Here is a 17,976-nt window from a genome sequence, read left to right on the forward strand (position 1 = left end):
GTCGACAAGTCCCCTTCAATATTCCACCTCACCCTGGTGCTATTGTTTCAGTTGAATAGTAGCAGCATACGTAGGAGACCCAATTCTATCACCCACCTAGACAATTTTCCCCACAGGATGGATCGATCTACATTATCAAAGACAGAGGAGAGGTCTGGCGCTGCCACATGGAGAGTTCTGGCTGTGTCCCTCCGACCCTGTGCCATGCAGGAGGCAATAGTGAACCCACTCAATGCTGTTCAAGTACCCTTTCTATATCCCGTCTGAAGCGGGCTGAACCTCTGAACAGTCTCTTGCCACTTAGTCAGATCTTTAAGTACCATGTTGGCAAGTATTTTCGAGGAGGTGAGATAGGTCTGTAACTTGTTGGTTGATCCCTCTGACCTCTTTTTATTACTCAAAATGAGAATTCCCAGGTTCCAAGATACCAGACAAATACCTGTTCTAAAAACCTGAGAAAATTACCTTAGCAAAATATCAGATCATAGTTCTGGGTTGTTTTTTAACAAGCAACTTGTCATCACATCAGGCCCAAATGCTCTTGAAGTTTTTCAACCTTCCGATGATGGCAATAATTTCATTGTTATCAAATTTATATGAGCATTCAACCGTACAGTTGCAGTTGTTATTTATACCCCTGACAGAAATGTCGTTTTCACTTCCAAATATGATGGTAAAATGATCAACCCAGTCCCCACAAGATGACCGACAGTTAATTTGACCCTCATGTTTCTTTCTAAATTTTTACCAAATGGATCTAGCCTTACTATTGATTATGTCCAACACAAACTCGTGGTTCTCATGTATGTACTTCAAAACTCTGTATTTTATCACCCAGTGTTTAAATATGAACTTGAGGGTACTTATGCCTTCACCTCTCAGTTACAGCTAGCAAGTTTAATCATTCTCCTAATGTTTGCTCTCATGGCTCGTTTCTTTAGGTTGATAGATAGCTCTATCAAAGTTGTAACCCTTGTTCTTTGCAAAGTTCTGAATATTCCATAGCTGTGAGGAGTTTTCATTAGCTTTTAGTATAGAAAGTGTATATGAAAATTCTAGGGGTGAGCAGTGTCTGTTCTTCTCAAATTCAGTTATAGTATCCCACCATTTCTCTATGAGGTGGTTGATAATCTCAATATTTTTACTAAATGACTCAATCATGTAACCAGATGCAGTGGTAATCATATTCAAACACCTTGTTCTGCACATTTTTCGCCTTCTTCACTGGGGATCCTGGGAGCAATTGAAAGTGAACCTCATTTGTCAGTGACGTTCTCTTATGTAAAACAAAAGAGGTGATGGCTGGAAGGTTTTGAATTAATCCTAACCTTTGGCATTGCTCTGTGCAACCCTCCAGACCATCGTTCTTTGCCTGCTAAGCCAATTGAAAAGGGGAAAGACCATATTCAAATGAGGCTAGGTCCCACCCCAAAAGGGGCAGTCCAGCCCGAACTGCTTGGTCACATCCCTTATGCACGAGACCACCAGCATCCCCAAATATGTATCAGCCTTGTTGGGCCTCATCAGTGAGGAGTAGCTTGGGTCTCTAGGCCCAGCAGGCATGGACCCACGTCTAAGCATACCCGTCCCACTCGAGGTGACTTATACAAAATAAAAGAGGTGTGACTGGAAGGTTTGGAATTAATCCTAACCTCTGGCATTGCTCTTGGCAACCCTCCAGGCCAACGTTCTTCTCCTGCCAAGCCATTACAAAAGGGGAAAGACTGTATGCAAATCAGGCTTGGTTGTACAATGTATTGTACTGGTGCACATATTCCTGAGTTGCTGGTTATATGGGGCATGGAATGTGAGTTGGATGAGTCCCTAAATTGTCCATGTACAATTCCTGCCTCTCCTGTGTACCAGCTTTAGGGGATTTAGCAGTGAAAAGACCATGAGCGGCACGTATGCCTCTTCCTCTTGCATCTCTGGGTGTGTATATGTTATTCCAAATGTGTCTGATTGTGTGTCCTCCACCCCTCTGAAGCTATGCTGCACTTGCCAGAGAGATCAGGTGAGCATGACATTCCCACAAGTTGCCATCAGTGATTCCTGGATCCTCACACTTGTTCTCCCAGGTGTCATCTGATGGCATGTGTCTCACCCACTTGTATAAATAGACAGACACTGACTGGTGTGTCACCTGCCACACTTAATCTCTGATGCTTCCTACCAGCATAATTAGGTGAGCATGACTCTCCAACAATCTGGCAATAGGGATTGTCTTCTTCTCCTCCTTCCTTGATGTCACTCAATGGCACGTGTCTCAGCCACTTAAGTCAAGAGATGGATACTGACCGGTGTGTCAGCCATCTCCATTATGCTTTACTTCTCCCTCCGAGAAAAATCAGTTGAGAGTGTCTCTCCCTCAAGGTTCCCTTTGGGATTGGCAGCTTCTCACACTCTTCTTAAAAATTGTCATCTGATGCAACGTGTCCTGTCCACTCATTACAAGTGATGGACACTGACAGTTGTGTCATCCACTTCTCTCAGTCTCTACTTATCTCTTTCAGCAAAATTAGATGAGCGTAGCTTTCTGTCAAGCTTTACTCAGGGATTCATGACAGCTCCCGCTCTTCCTTCCAGGTCTCTGTCAATGGAACATTTCTCAGCCACTTGTGTCCAGAGGGAGACACTGATTGTTCTGTCACCCACCTCCCTGAATATCTGATGATCCCTCCCAGCAACATCTGGCAAGCCTACCCTTCCAACAAGCTGACTCAGGGTGTCCTGCCTCCTCCAGCTCCTTCTCATAGGAGTCACATGGTGAGGCCTGGAGAAACCTTATTCTAAACCATCTTGTGAGATTTATGAATCACTTAACCATGGGTCATTCTATGAGCTGAGCCATTGCTCGAATCTTGAGCTGACTTAAACACTTTGAATCAATAGCACCATGCATTTATTGATAGCGTTTTGAATTGGCGTGAGCATTTACAGTGTGAGTAGAACACCTTAGGAGCTCATGTTCTATAAAATTGTAATTTGACGGCAGGGAGCCGTTACGTGTTGACATACATATAGGCGGCTCCCTGCCATCAAATGCTCATCATTTGTAAGGCTAGCAAGTGGCACTCACAATTATAATTAATCCCCGCCTGACATGCTGCGCAGGGTTTATTTGTAATTGTACACGCTGCCTGACATGAGAGCATGGCATGGTGTATGAAAAATGGATTCCTATGGGGTCTGCCTGAGTAAAGCTTGTGCATAGGGATCTCCAGCATTTGCACCGGCATGAACATTCGATGCAGCAGAAAAGCTGGTGCATTTGCATGGCAGAGAGGAAAAGATGCGGAGGAAACACAAATTGTGTTCGACCCATCCTCTCTGCCATACAAATGCTTGAAAATGAGCCGTGATGTTAATGGAAGTAAAAGCCTTTTTACTCCTTTCATTAACATTACGGCTTCGAGCCTGTAAGCGCCCCTAGTGTTTCAGTCACTCCAAGTTCTAAATACACCCATCCCTCAATCTACGTACACCATTATTTTTAAAATAATCTTACAACATGAGAGAAAGATTAACACTTTCCAAAAATAAAACACATGCCTTTTTTTTCCTGAGGCCAGAAAATATAGCATATATATGAGAGACCAGAACACACATATATGTACGTTATTTTTATTATTGTATCATTAATTATTTGTATTATTATGTTATATTTGTATAGTTTTTTTTCTCAAAGCCTGCTTCCAGAAAAAGTTTCTGCGTCGCGGAAAGCTGTCCAAGACTGTAGTTCAACCACTTGTCCCCATATATAGCCAGCTGGTTAAAACCTTTTATTAGAACCTTTCATAAGTTTGATCTTGATTCAGGTGGTTTGAAGTTTGTATTGACGCATAAACTCAGCATTACACATGGTGCTTGCTTCAAGAGATGGATGCTGACTGGTGTGTCTGCCACCCCTCATAATCTCTGTAGACACACTTGTGTATCTAACACTCCCAAATTCAGTGTCACACAATGCTGCATGAGCAAATCAACCATGAATCTCACTCTCTGACTGAACCCAGTCTGCCCCCACCTATGCCTACCCTTCTGCCTGCAACTATCCCAAATATCTGTATACAAACCTAAATACACTAGGCCTGCTTCCAGCAATGACCTCCTGCCTCTCTGAATATTTTCTGAAACTAAATGGTAGCCTATCCCAGGCTATGTTTACAGCAATATAAAGGATACATTATCTCAAGGAGTCCACCTAAAATCATGGCACTGGGACTGTAAGATTTCACTCACATGGCCTTCACCAGCTCAACACAAGCGTTCTCTGGAGGACCTGTATGCTCCTTCCTCTGACTGTACATACTCAGGTGGGATACCAATCAGCAAACCTTCCATCATTGGAAATATAGGCAAACATTTGCACCAGTGAAAAAAAAGAGTTGAGAGGATTGTAATTCGAAATGAAGTCTGTGTCCTCTGTGTGCCTTATTTTGACGATAGCCAAAGAACAGAGAGTACAAGAAACCTATCTGAGAGAGCCATAGACTGGTATTGGTGGGTTAAAGATTATGATGGAGATGTGAATTTCTGGACTGAGATACATATTTGGCCTAGCTTTGGCTTTTCTGTGCAGAGATGTAAGACAATCATTGTCTGGAACAACCAGCATTGCATACAGAACCAAGCCTCTAGGGGTCAGCTATCATCAGCCAGAGCAGGGCTACCCGAGAGTGCTGCAAACCACCAGAACACGGCCTGCTCCTTGAAATGAAGTTGAAATGAAGTACAGATCCTGAATCTAATGGATGTAAGAGCCATGGGCAGCCAACTTGCCACTGGAGATTTCAACTCCCACTCAGCCCTCATGTGGTCACTTTGGGACACAACCGTACAATTGCATAGGGCAAACTGAAGAGTTCCACGCATTCTTCAAAGACTTTTCCGAAGACATATGAACCCCAACTGTTTACGCCACACTCATTTGCATTCATTCTTAAATCCATTAGCTCACAAGAATGATCAATCAATCCTGATCCCCGCACCACCATTCTCTCACATGGTCATTGTGAGAGCAGACAAATTAAAACTTCATCTTGCGTGTTCTTAGAGTGCAGTACTGGCTATACCATGCAAAGTCAAACAACACTGTGTTCTTAAAGTGGCAGTACTGACTTTACTGGGCAAGCAAATGTGAGTTAGTTGTTATAGTGGGAGTACTGGCAATATTGTGCTGAGCCAACATGAGTGTGTTCTTGTAGCATCAGTACTGGCCATACAGCATATCGGTCAACCTGAAAAGGATTTTACAATTGTGCTACTGGGCTAATTGGGCAAAGCCAAAAGAGTGTGCTCTTACAATTGCAGTACTGCCCTAATTTGACATGAGTGTGTTCTTGTAGCATCAGTACTGGCAATACAGAGGATCGGTCAACCAAAATAGGATTATAAAATTGCAGTACTGGCCAAATTGGGCAAAGCCAATAACAGCGTGCTCTTTTGTCAGTAATGGCCTAATTTGACTAAGTCATCATGAGTGTTTGTTACAAAGGCAGGGCCGGCATTATTTGGCCAACATGAATGGGTTGTTACAGTGGCAGCACAGATCTTAAAGGTCAAATCCAACATGAGTATGATCTTACAGTTGCAATACTGCCATTTTGGGACAACAACACCACAGGTATTTTCTTACAGTTGCACCCTTCAAAGGCAAAGCTAACACAGGGGTTCTTCTTACAGTGGAAGTACTGGCCCTATAGCGCAAAGCCAACACAAGTGTCTCCATACGGTGGCAGTACTAGCCTTATTGGTCAAAGAAAACACAAGTTTGTTCCTGCAGTGGCGGAGCTGGAATTGCTGCATAAAGCCAATGTGAGTGTGTTCGTACATTAGTAGTACTGACATTATTGAGCAAAGCCATCACAAGTTGATTTTTACAGTGGAAGTGATTTCCTTATTGTGTAAAGCCAAAACAAGTGTGCTCTTACCTGCAAGTACAGGTCGTTTTATGCAACTCCAAGCAGAGTGTGATATTATAGTAGCAGCATTGGATGTACACCGTAAAAGGCAAGATAAATGTGTAACGGCGATAATGGCTTTACTGGGCAAGGCAACATGAAAGTGCTGTTACATTGGATGCAATGGTATTATTGAGCAAAAGCAATATGAGTGTGTTCCTACAGTTTCAGTACTGGACATATAGGTTTCAGTCACCACAGCTGTGTTATGACAGTGGCTGGACTGGCCTTATTGATAGCATCAAATGTTAAATGTTTTTAATACGTTTTTATGATAAACAATTAAAGAAGAATTTTGTTTTGTAATAAATGTTGTTGGCTTGAAACCCCAACCCAATCAGTTGACCCTTCTACTCATTAATAAGGTAGACCAATCTTTCCCACCCTGATGTCCATTAAGGACTTCTAGACAGGGGTAGTCAGTCTGTCTTTTCGTCCTATTACAGTACACACTCTCCCACTCAAACAGACTTGACCCCCTGACAACAAAAGATTGGGAGTACCCAATTTGATACTCTTGTTAAGGACAACCCTTTGGTTGTTGGATTAACTAAATTCCAAAGGCGACAAGTCTTTCAGACACAAGTCGCAAATATGGAAAACGGAAATCTAGTTTCCTTTACTGATGAGTATTATTTAAAACTCATGAGTCTACCATCATTACTAGGTGAAACATTGAAAAAGAGGGATCAACAACCCAGTCCAATGACGCCGAATTACTTATTCAAAAAAAGAAAAAACTCATACGAGCTGAGTCTCATGGCCAACTTATGTTGGCTTACCTGAAGGCAGGTACTATACCAGAGGGGCTCCAACTTAAAAACATCCCCAGAGTGTTTACCAACAACACCAAGTTCAAAGGGAAATTCAGTGGAGTAAGCAATAAGTGCTCTAGAGATTTACTAATACTTATTAACTTATTATAAACACCTCAGATGAAGAAGGAGCTTTACAAAAAATTGAAATTGTAGAACTTGAGGAAAAAATCAAACAAGAAAATATTGCCAAAGACATTAAAGAAACCCTTGAAAAGATAGAAGAAGAGATGACCAAATTCAAGAAATTGACTTTGGATAAAAAGATTTGGAAACTAAAAAAAGATGTAGAACAGTACAAAGAGACCAAAACCTATCCCTATCATATAGAGACATATTATGAGGATATGAACAAATTGAACCAAGGGAGAATGAACAATAGGGGTAACAGAAGAAAACAATTAGTCAATTTCCCTAACTCCTCCAATGCATCGACCAGCAGTGGTTCAGATGCAGGCCAATCAGGAGCACCAGGAACCCCACCACAATTTTTTCGGGGACAGGGCAAACAAGGACGCAACAAATACCAGGGACCTCCACGAATGCAGACCAGAAATTGGCAAGGTCCTCCTCCACAAACCTGGTAGCACCCATATTCAATCTGACATCATATGTGCTCTCTAAAGCTGAGATAGATGCACTATCTAAGGGTCTGTCTTTTGTACCCACAACAAGGGCGAAATCTTTTGAAACAGAAGTAGAACTCCAGAAATCCAACAGATTAATAAGCCTCAAATATTTCTTCAGAAATCCAACTGTTTCCATAAAAGAACCAACTATCATGGGTTTAAAATCTCCATCTAAGGTCACTCCAACGCGCAATGGTAAGTCCTGCTATTCTAGCATTCGAACAACGGATATCTCATGAAATCAAAGGGGTCCTATAAACCAAGAACAACAGCAAAGACAGCCTTACTAAACAAGAAAGACAGGCTTTAAAAACATTACAATCCAATGACACCTTTATTATTAAGCCCGCAGACAAGGGGGGTGGGATTGTTCTATGGGAATAAGGAGCCTATGAAATTGAAGTTATGAAACATCTTACTGATCAAACTGCATACAAAAAATTGGACCGAGATCCCACATCCAGGCTCCAAGAGGAGATTGAGAGTCTCATGAAGCACACTTTACAAGACTCATATGAAAAGGCATTTTTGATTAATGAACACCCAACAACCCCAGCCTTTTATATCCTCCCCAAAATACATTAAAAAAAACCTAGTTCCACCAGGTAGACCCATTGTCGCGGCCATAAACTCAATTTTAGAACCTCTGTCCATTTATTCAGACTGGTTCCTAAAGCCTTTTGTTTCAAAAATGCCATTTTATGTAAAAGACACCACAAGCATGCTAAGAACCCTCGAGACCATTAAGCTTAATCCAAACGATATACTAGTGACCCTGGATGTGGTGAGTGTCTACAACAGTATTCCCCAACACGACTGTTTAAGGGTGATGACCAAATATTTAAATAATCAAACCCAAACATTAATGCAGGTTCCCACTGCATGCATTTTGGAATGTATCAGGTTGGCACTTACAGAAAACTTTTTTCTTTACAATGGCCATTTCTACAAACAGCTACATGGTACAAGCATGGGGGCGAATTTCACACCGGACTTAGCGAACCTATATATGGATGTGTGGAATAACAACCCTTATTCTATGTATATTAAAAAAATGGCTTTGTTACATTGACAACATCTGTATGATTTGGAGTGGCACTACTGAGCAATTAACACTGTTTCACCAATGGCTGAACATTCAAAACTCCTACATTCAATTCACAATACATTCAAGCTCCAAGAACATAGCATTTCTGGAACTTGATATACAAAAGACAAACCCAGGCTGTCTAGAAACAGTCTTATACAGGAAACCCACTGACAAACATATGCTACTCAATTACAATATCTTCCACCCACATAGTCTTAAAGAAGGTCTCCCTTACGGACAGTTTCTGCAAATTCGCAGAAACTGCACCCTTCTGGACTCGCACCAAGAACATGGGAAGACATTGAAATCCAGGCTCAAAGAGAGAGGCTACCCAAAGACAACTGTACAACGGGTTTACAAAAGGACACTATATACAAATAGAGCTAGTTGCCTGGAACCATCTAATTGACACACTGTAGAGAAAATGACCTGTGTCAGTACCTATAGCCCTAGCCGTAGTCATTTGAGATAAACAATTCTAAAACCCTGGCACATGATAAAAACGGAGGACCTTAATCCGTCGACACCACTTTGTGCCTTTAAAAGGCAAAGAAACATTAAAGACAGTCTTGTACACACGTACCCCATTTCCAATAGGGACAAACCGTTGCAAACACCACTGTGGAGTTTAACTCCAGTAGAAGGTCATTTCCGGTGTGGTAAATGTTCAGTCTGCACCCAAACCTCCAACATGAAAAGCATTGAACTGAGGGGTACAGTAGTTCAACTAAAATCTTTCACTAACTGCCTCACTCAATGGGCCGTTCACACTATTAAATGCCCATGCAATTCGGTCGATATTGGAAAGACCAAACATCAAATACGCCAAAGAATCTGTGAGCACAAGTCTTGCATCCGAAACAAGATTGAGACAAAACCATTGGTGGCCCACTTTATAGCTCAACAGCATAAATGTACAGATATGTTGTGGTGTGTGATTCAGGTTATCAAACCATCCCCAAGAGGTGGGAACCGAGACCTCACCCTCACCAAATGCGAGCAAATGTGGATTTGCAATCTAGATATGGTAAAATACGGCCTTAACATCGCCGTGGAATGGAGTGTATTCATTTGACATCAATATTTAGCTTTAACTTCATATTTATGCACCCATTCCTTCTAATGTACAAGACAAACAATAGCTAAAAGTAATACAGTATGCAATGCAGATGCAAGCTCCCTACCCAGTTTCGCCCACACCTATCAACATCTGATGGCGTTAGAGAATAAATCATTCACTTCAGTATTCTATAAGTGATTCTAACTATGCTTTCCATAAATACTCCACATACCACCATAGATTTCTAGTGTGTGCACACAGAGAGATAGCACACCACGTTTCACTGGGCGAGTTCTATACCATATTTACGGTAAGCGCACCTTATATTACTTGTAATACGGTAATAGCATGAATAATGTTCTGATACAATACTAAGTTACATTAACTAAATGGGCGTATACTTACTTCCAATACCTGACAGATAGATTCATAGTCGTGGAAACACTCAGAATCTACAAATCTGAAAGGTACAGGATTGACCATACGCTTGCGCAACAAAACCTTGTCACGTGACTGCACAACCTAAGTCACGTGACCACTAATAAGGAAGTGTTTTGCAGCTCAACTGAAACACGACAGATCGGGGGAGCAGCTGCATTTAGTCCTGCGAAGACGAAAATTAAATTAAGATAAATAGACTGCCTTACATCCCGTAACAGTAGCTAACCTAGCCCTTTGGAATAAACGGTCTGTGTACATTTTCTAGGCAAATGCCGGATTGAACAGGCTACTGTTCCACGGCCTAAACAATAAGAACACTCTAGGGTATTTCTAAAATAAACTCACAAAAGCAATCCGTTATATAAGAAACTTAAAACACACATTAATTGAATAGCGCTAAAATGAAAAGTATATTCTGTGGCATTAAGATTCACAATGAAGTGCTTATAATACCCTCATATCTTGACACATATTACCTCGGAAGAATTAACGGACTGCCATTTCTGGCCCCAATACTGTCAACATGCCAATAAATACACGGCGCTACATTTGAACCAATGTAAGTTCCCTTTTTCTTTCTTGAGCAAAGACACTTTCACAGTATTTATCAATGATGTAATCCTGACTAGTTCCCATTATTCACAGATAATACTCCAGAATCATCTCTGAAGTGCTGCATCAAATCATTGGATTGCCATCTCTGTATCCAGTATTCACTGAGCCGCTATGATAGAACACATGGCCTGATAAAGAAACCTTGTAAGTTTTTTCTAAAAAAGAAGAAAAGGATTAATCCTGAGCAAAAAATCAATGCAGGAACATTAACAAGTTCCTTTTCTATTTTTCAGTTCTTTCAGAAACCTACATACTGGTTGAAACATTCCAAGTATATAAACTCAGAAGTCCTCAAGCACATTATATGGCCAACAGGTGGGTCAAGTGGGTGATTCTTCCAGTAATTTTTGAGTCATCACCTTTAAAACCAGCTGGGTAGTAGTAGCTTTGTTTTAAAATGTTCTTGTCTTATGTATTTCTGTAGATCACTATATCTACAAATGGGGATTGAAACTGACCTTCTAGCAAACATTTTCTATGTCCTGAAGATGGCCCTATATTCGCAAAAGTGATCACCCCAGACAAGGGTTGTATACATCTAAGGGCTGAAACATATGTCGACCGTGAAAGGGAATTCAATGCAATTTTCCTATGTCTCAATGCATAATTTACTGACTGTTATTCTCTAGTAATAATGAAGTTGTAACACCACATGATCATATTAGTTTATGTTGAATGTAAGCACTGAATGATGATCAAATGATCAAATGTTAAATGTTTTTAATAGGTTTTTATGATAAACAATTAAATAAGAATTTTGTTTTGTAATAAATGTTGTTGGCTTGAAACACCAACCCACTCAGGTGACCCTTCTACTCATTAATAAGGTAGACCACTCTTCCCCACCCTGATGTCCATTAAGGACTTCTAGAGAGGGGTAGTCAGTCTGTCTTTTCGTCCTATTACTGGCCTTATTGTGTAATGCCAACTCAAGTGTGTTTTTACAGTGGCAGTACTGACTTATTTTTGCAGAGACAACACAAGTGTGATCTTACAGTGGCTATAGTATCCTAGATGTATAAGCCATCATGAATGTATTCTTGCTGTTTCAGCACTGAAATTATTAGGCAAAGTGAAGCAAATTGCTATAGAGGCAGAACTCAGAGGTCAAATCTCACATTGATATTCTCTTAGAGTAGCAGTAATGACTTTGGGCCTCATTATGAGCATGCCGGTCCGGTAACAACAGTGCCAGTAAGCCTACAGGCACCGTTGTTACCAGACCGGCACACTCCGAGTTCTGCGGGAAGGTGCCGTCCCACCCGCCAGGTCTGACCTGGCGGGCATGAAGGCACCCACCTGCAGACTTTTAAACGGAAGCACCAGCACTGTTACACACAGTGCCGGTGCTTCGTCCTCCCCATTCCCATTCAGTCCTATAGGACTGAAATGGGAATGAGGAGTAACAATTGCCTCCGCCTGACTTACCGGACCGCCGGGGCTGTAATGCCCCAGTTAGTACGGCAAGTCAGGTGGCAGTAATTCATGACAGGTCTGGCGGCTACCTGCCGGTTTTACCAGCACAGTTACCGCAAGACTCGTAATGAGAGCCATTGACGGGCAAAGCAAGTATTATCTAACAGTGGAAGCACTAGTAGTATAGATAAATTCACCACGAATGTGGCAGTATTGGCCTTCATAAGCAAAGCCACAGAACTGGCCTTATTGGTCAAAGCAATCATACGTGTGTTGTTAGAGTGGCAGTAGGAGCATCATTTGTCAAATCCAACATGAGTGTGATCTGGCTCTCGCTGTACTGGGTGTACAGGGAAACGCCAACACAGGAGTGTTCCACTGCAGTGCACACTTTACTGAGTCACTCAATATCACACAATATATGTACTGACATTATTGGTCAAAAAGAACATGAGTGTGTTCTTGCAGTATCAGTAGTGGCAATATTGGGCAAGGCCAACACATGTATATTCTTACAGTGGTAGTACTGGCTCAGGCTCAGTTGGACATCTTGTCTGTGTTCTTGCAGTGTGACAGCACTGGCATTAACGGGCAAAGGCAGCAGAACCATTTTCTTACAGTGGCAGTCCTTATTGGGCAAAGTCAAAACAAGTTTGTATTTGTATTTTATTACAGTGGAAGTCCTGTGTACATCTGCAGTCAGATACATTCTGTCCATGAGAATATGAGCCAGGATATGGTGGCCAATTGCGTTGAATATAAATTCAAGGAGTATATGGCCGGACCCATCGTCTGCTTTAATATTGGATTATCAGGCACAGTGGGGACATGGCTTCAGTCTTGTGGAGGGGTGGATGCCATTTCGGGAATCATTGAGAGGTTTATGTATGAGGTCTTGTTGGAGTTGTTGTGCCCATGCAATGCCTGCCTGCCATCATCTAAACAGATGGAGCATCATTTAGCCACACAGGCCATGATACTGCACTGATACAACTTGAACGTGTTAATGAACGTTCAATTTCCCAATCAAAGCAAGAAAACTAAATGCATCTATCATAAAAGAAGCAAAGGCCCATGGCTGTATAATAAAGAGCAGATGATGTCTGAGTAAAGCTGCTTCTGATGGTGGGATGGCATCCAGCAGGCTAATGGGAAGCATTCTCTGCAAGTAATCACGGTGGCCGTCTAGGATTTCCGACGGTCCCGGAGAGCCTGCCAGGCAGCATTCTTTCTGGTATCCCATCCATTTTGTTTGTATGCCTGATTTATTAGCGGTTAATGAGCAGTTATATTGCTGATGTCATGATTAATGTCTACTGCACATGCCTATTGGAATATTAACAACATGGTAGCTGTAACCACGAGCTGAAGGAGGGTTTTCCAAAGAATGCATTTCTTACTGATTGAAAAAAGTGCCAGCTAATGCTGCCAAATGTTCCGTCTAGTCGAGGGTTCCCTACTCTGCCCACAGACGCCCATTGGCATGGTGCTTCCGACTCTCTACACAAGATTAGAGCTTCACACATCCGATCTCTTTAATCGGGGCCAGCTGTGGAACCGTGCAGCTGTAGGAGGCCTCTCTCGCCCTGCACTTTTAGGATTGTTCTATGTATGGCTTCTGTTTGTTTTGTGTGTCATCAACATGCAACTTAAATTCTCTGGACAATATGATTGCATTTTATTTATTTTTGAGGTTCTTGTTAGCAACTAATGAGCCACTCATCAGCACATATGGAGCGGTACATTGGAGAGGTTCAACTTTCAGAGAGGTCCCAGTAGCAAATACGACCGGATCTATGTGATGGTAACGAATGCAATTGCAGAGAATGCTCTTTTTTTTACCAAAACCTTTTTAATGAAAATATATCGAAGTGTTTGTATTTTATTTGGGCCCCACCCCTGTCATGTCCCCCCGTTTCCATGTGCTTTTAAACCCTCCCCAAAACCCTCGTCACCCATTTTTACCACTTAGTTTTATGTTCGCAAAAATTACTGGATACCATACGACCTACTGTAGATAAAGAAATCATTGGAAAAATCAATACTGCTTCGGCTGCATGAAAAGAGTTACTAAATCATAGTTATAAGACCTGGGGCGTGGCAGCCTGTGCAATTCACATTTCTTAACTAGGTTTCAATGTTGCTATAAGAAGCTTCCAACAATGGGGTGAGATCCTTAAAATATTTTGGGCATTTATAAACTCAGGGTCGGACTCGGCCATTAAATTGTCTCGGGCACCAAGGAAAAAGAGGCCCACAATTGCAAATGGCAATCCATTGCTTTTGTGACAGTCTGTTTGAATAGTACCCGAGGGGGAGTTTTTTAATAAAATGTGATGCTCATTTTGCATTTTAAAGAATATTTATTCAGCAACACTGGTCAGAACTATTAACCGCATAGTGAAGTAACTCATGAAACTGGGGCATATTGGCCAAAAAAAGGGCACGCTTTGACCCAAAAAACTGACCCACATCAACATTTTGTGTTTGTGATTCGGCCATGGGCCTATTGCCCTATAGGGCAGTCTGAGCCTGTATAAATCAAATAAACAACTTCTCTATTCTTAAGGGGGATTTGAATACATGCATCATAGATTCACCCATTCAATAGCCCTCCTTTACCTCTTTTGTGCATTTCCCCACATAATGTGGCATTTCTATACATTTTAAAGTGCACCCCATATGGGATGCACTTTAAAATGCACAGATCATGCAAACAGTGCGTGTGTCTGCTTGGAATAGACGCACGAAGCTGCACAATGCAAGGCAGTCTCAATCATGAGAAGCATTTCTTCAATTGAAAGAGGAGCGGGGTGGGCTGCGATTGTCGCATTTGCATTTGTATCTCTCAAAAATGGACAGAAATGTTTTTCCTTCTTTTGTAGCATCTCCCCGTGACAGGCTATTGCCAAGTTTAAAAACAAAAAAAGGCAATTTAACCCTTCATGCACGATTGGAGAGTGGAGTTTGTGGTGCTTCCTGTAACAATTCACCCCTAACCTGCTGGAGAACACATTTGAAAAACATGTGATGTAGTCAAAGCACCTGAGGCCCATGGGAGCTAAGCCCAGACAAATCAACCGTGGATAGTTCATCTTCACGATCCTGCAAACGTGCAACCGAGCTTTCATAACTTGTCCACAGACATGGATTATATGACCCAGCTCCAGTGTTCGAAGTGTATGAAAAGAAGTAGTGGAACTTTGTTCCCTACTGGCCTGCACTTCTCCCCACAAACCCCATCGCCACACCCCCCCCACACGCATAGTACAAACCCCCAAATACATGATATGATATGATATGGCATTTATAAAGTGCCTATACACAAGTGTTTCAAGGTGCGACGAGGCGGGGGGGACAAGGGGAGACAGACAACGATCCTACTAGGCCAGGTGTCATTCAGATCGAGCAAGTGCACGGGTAGAGGGGAATGGAAAAGTGCAAGGGAGAAGGGAGATGGGAAAGTGCAGTACAGGGTTAGTAGAACAACAAGATAAATACTAAGGGCCAGCTGGTGGCAAGTGCAAGGTAAGTGCAGACAAGTGCTGGGAAGGGGGGGCTGTAGGGATACAGAGACAGTCCCGCAGTGCAGGGGTTGCCAGGGAGGCAGTGCAGGGGAGAGTGGCTGGGCCAAGGACCGAGATCGCTGAGTGGCCCAGTTGCAGATTCAGTGCAGTTTCAGTAATATAATGCACCTGATGTTTAAGGGAATGTTCACTGCAACGCACTGAACGTGCAGGTTTCAACTTTTTCCTATACTTTCATTTTAATGCAGAACCATTCCGGAACAGTTTCTGTTTAACATAAAAGTATAGGAACAGTCAAACTTAATTTAAAAAAAGTAAAGGAACACCGTTCCCAACTGCTATCTCCCACTTCGACCACTGCCCATCACGCATGATGATCTCGCTCAATGGGGGAGAATACATATTTTTCCCCCTTCAGAAGCTTGGTCTTTCTACCTACACAGAAACCACCCATTCGTGATAAAGCTGCCCACTTAAAATAGCTCGCTGACCTGATGTCACGAGAGACACAGATCACGAGGTAAAGACATATCAGGATTGTGACAGATCCCTGTGGCAAAACCAGGTCAGAGAGGGCTCTATGGAAAGTAACAACTTGAGAATTCGGGAGGCGTGATAATGTCACTGCTAGCAGGGCAGAAAGGGAATGCGGAGGATGGTGTAACAAATGTGGAACATACATGTGGACTGGACTGAGATAAAAACCAGACTGAAGAATTTAGCAGGCGTAGCCTGCAAAGGGTGTCTAGTCAAATGGTCGACAGACAAAGGGTCGACAGTCAAAAGGTCGACACAATTTGGTCGACAGGTCAAATGATCACATTTTTTTTTTAGTTATATATATTTTTTTAGGTTTTCGTTTAGGGAAAAAAGTAGTTTTAAGCAAAAAAAGGGGGCTGGTGGGACCCCCCCAAAAAAAAAAAGTGAAAAAAAAAAATCAATCATTTGACCTGTCAACCTTTTGGTGTCGACCATTTGTCCTGTCAACCATTTAGATTCGATCATTTGTCCTACAACCCTGCAAAGAGCAGAGAAAGATAAGACAGGTAACTATTATACCTTCATGGCAATGGGAGCTTAATGTATAGGCCCAAAGGAAGAACGGGTGCTAGATGCAAAGCACGAGGTACAAGCAGATACAAAATACATATATTTTCATTTTATTGTACTTATTGGACATTTGTTTGGCGCCTATACACAAGTTTTTTCAGGTGTAACCAGAAAAGATCGGGGAGGGAGGACATGGCAATAGCAAAGTAGAGCTTTTTAAAATGGTTATATTGACCTTGTGACAATCCTATGTGCAGGTGTATGAACAAGGAGGTAAGTGCAGGAGGGAGGGAGTAGAGGGAGAACTGCAGGAGTGGGGTGCCCCCAAGCGTGGGAGCGGGCAGGTGCTAGGTGAGCAAGGCAGCAATTGCACAGGGGAAGGAGGGGGAAGGAAGGATGAGTGCACATGGGGGACCAGGTTGGGCTAGTCCAGGAAAGGGTGCCCGAGGGCAAATGCTGGCAAGGGATGCTGGCAAGGAATGCTGGGGGACTGGCAGGGGGTGGGCTGGCCCCTGACTGACTCTGAAGAGACCAGTCCCCAGTTGCAGCGGCAGAAGGAGAATTAGCACGGGAAGGGGAGAGGGAGAGAAGAGGAGAAAAGAAAAGTCTTGAGAAGTTTCCAGACTTAAGATCCGGCTCAAGCTTGAGCGGAGAAGGGAGGCCGCTGAAGAGGGAGGAGCAAGCCGAGGATAGGGATCTACCTCCCACTCTCTGCTTGGAGAAACATTTGACCTGAAGAGAGTTGAAGCCAGAGAATACCACAGGACTCTGGACGGCAGGTGTTTAGGGAGGAAAAGCTGGATGTAGAGATGACCAGGGACCCAGACAGCCTTGTGGATGATGCGAAGTGTCTTGAATTTGATCCTTGCACACACCAGGAGCCAGTGGAGGGATTTTAGGGCAAGAGAGATAGAATCCCTGGCCTTGAGGCCATGGATAAATCTCGTAGTCCTATTCTGGATTAGTTGAAAGGGGCAAAGGGAGAAAAGAGACAGAATGAGGAAGAGGCTGTTGCACTAGTACAGCCTAGAGAGACCCCGGGCTCTGGAGATGTTGAGCTTCGAGGGAAAGTGAGGAAAGGTAGAATGGCCCTCAGGAGATTCAGCTGCAAGTTGGACTTCTTGGCAAGGTATGTGATGTGTGGAGAGAAGGAGAGAGAGGAGTGAAATATGATCCCAAGGTTGTTTTGCCTCACAAGTGGGTGAGGGGAGTGGACTCAAGGAGTCAGGCCAGAGAGTGGGGGGAACAAGGAGTAGGCGTCACAATGAGAAGGATCATTGTCTTACTTGCATTAAGGCAGAGATCATTGGCAGAGCACCATGCCTGAATAGCAGTCAGGTATAAGGGAGAAGGCGGAGGAGGTAGAGGAT

The sequence above is a fragment of the Ambystoma mexicanum genome, chromosome 3q (assembly GCF_040938575.1).
Source record: "Ambystoma mexicanum isolate Mex_15411 chromosome 3q, UKY_AmexF1_1, whole genome shotgun sequence".
Taxonomy (NCBI): domain Eukaryota; kingdom Metazoa; phylum Chordata; class Amphibia; order Caudata; family Ambystomatidae; genus Ambystoma; species Ambystoma mexicanum.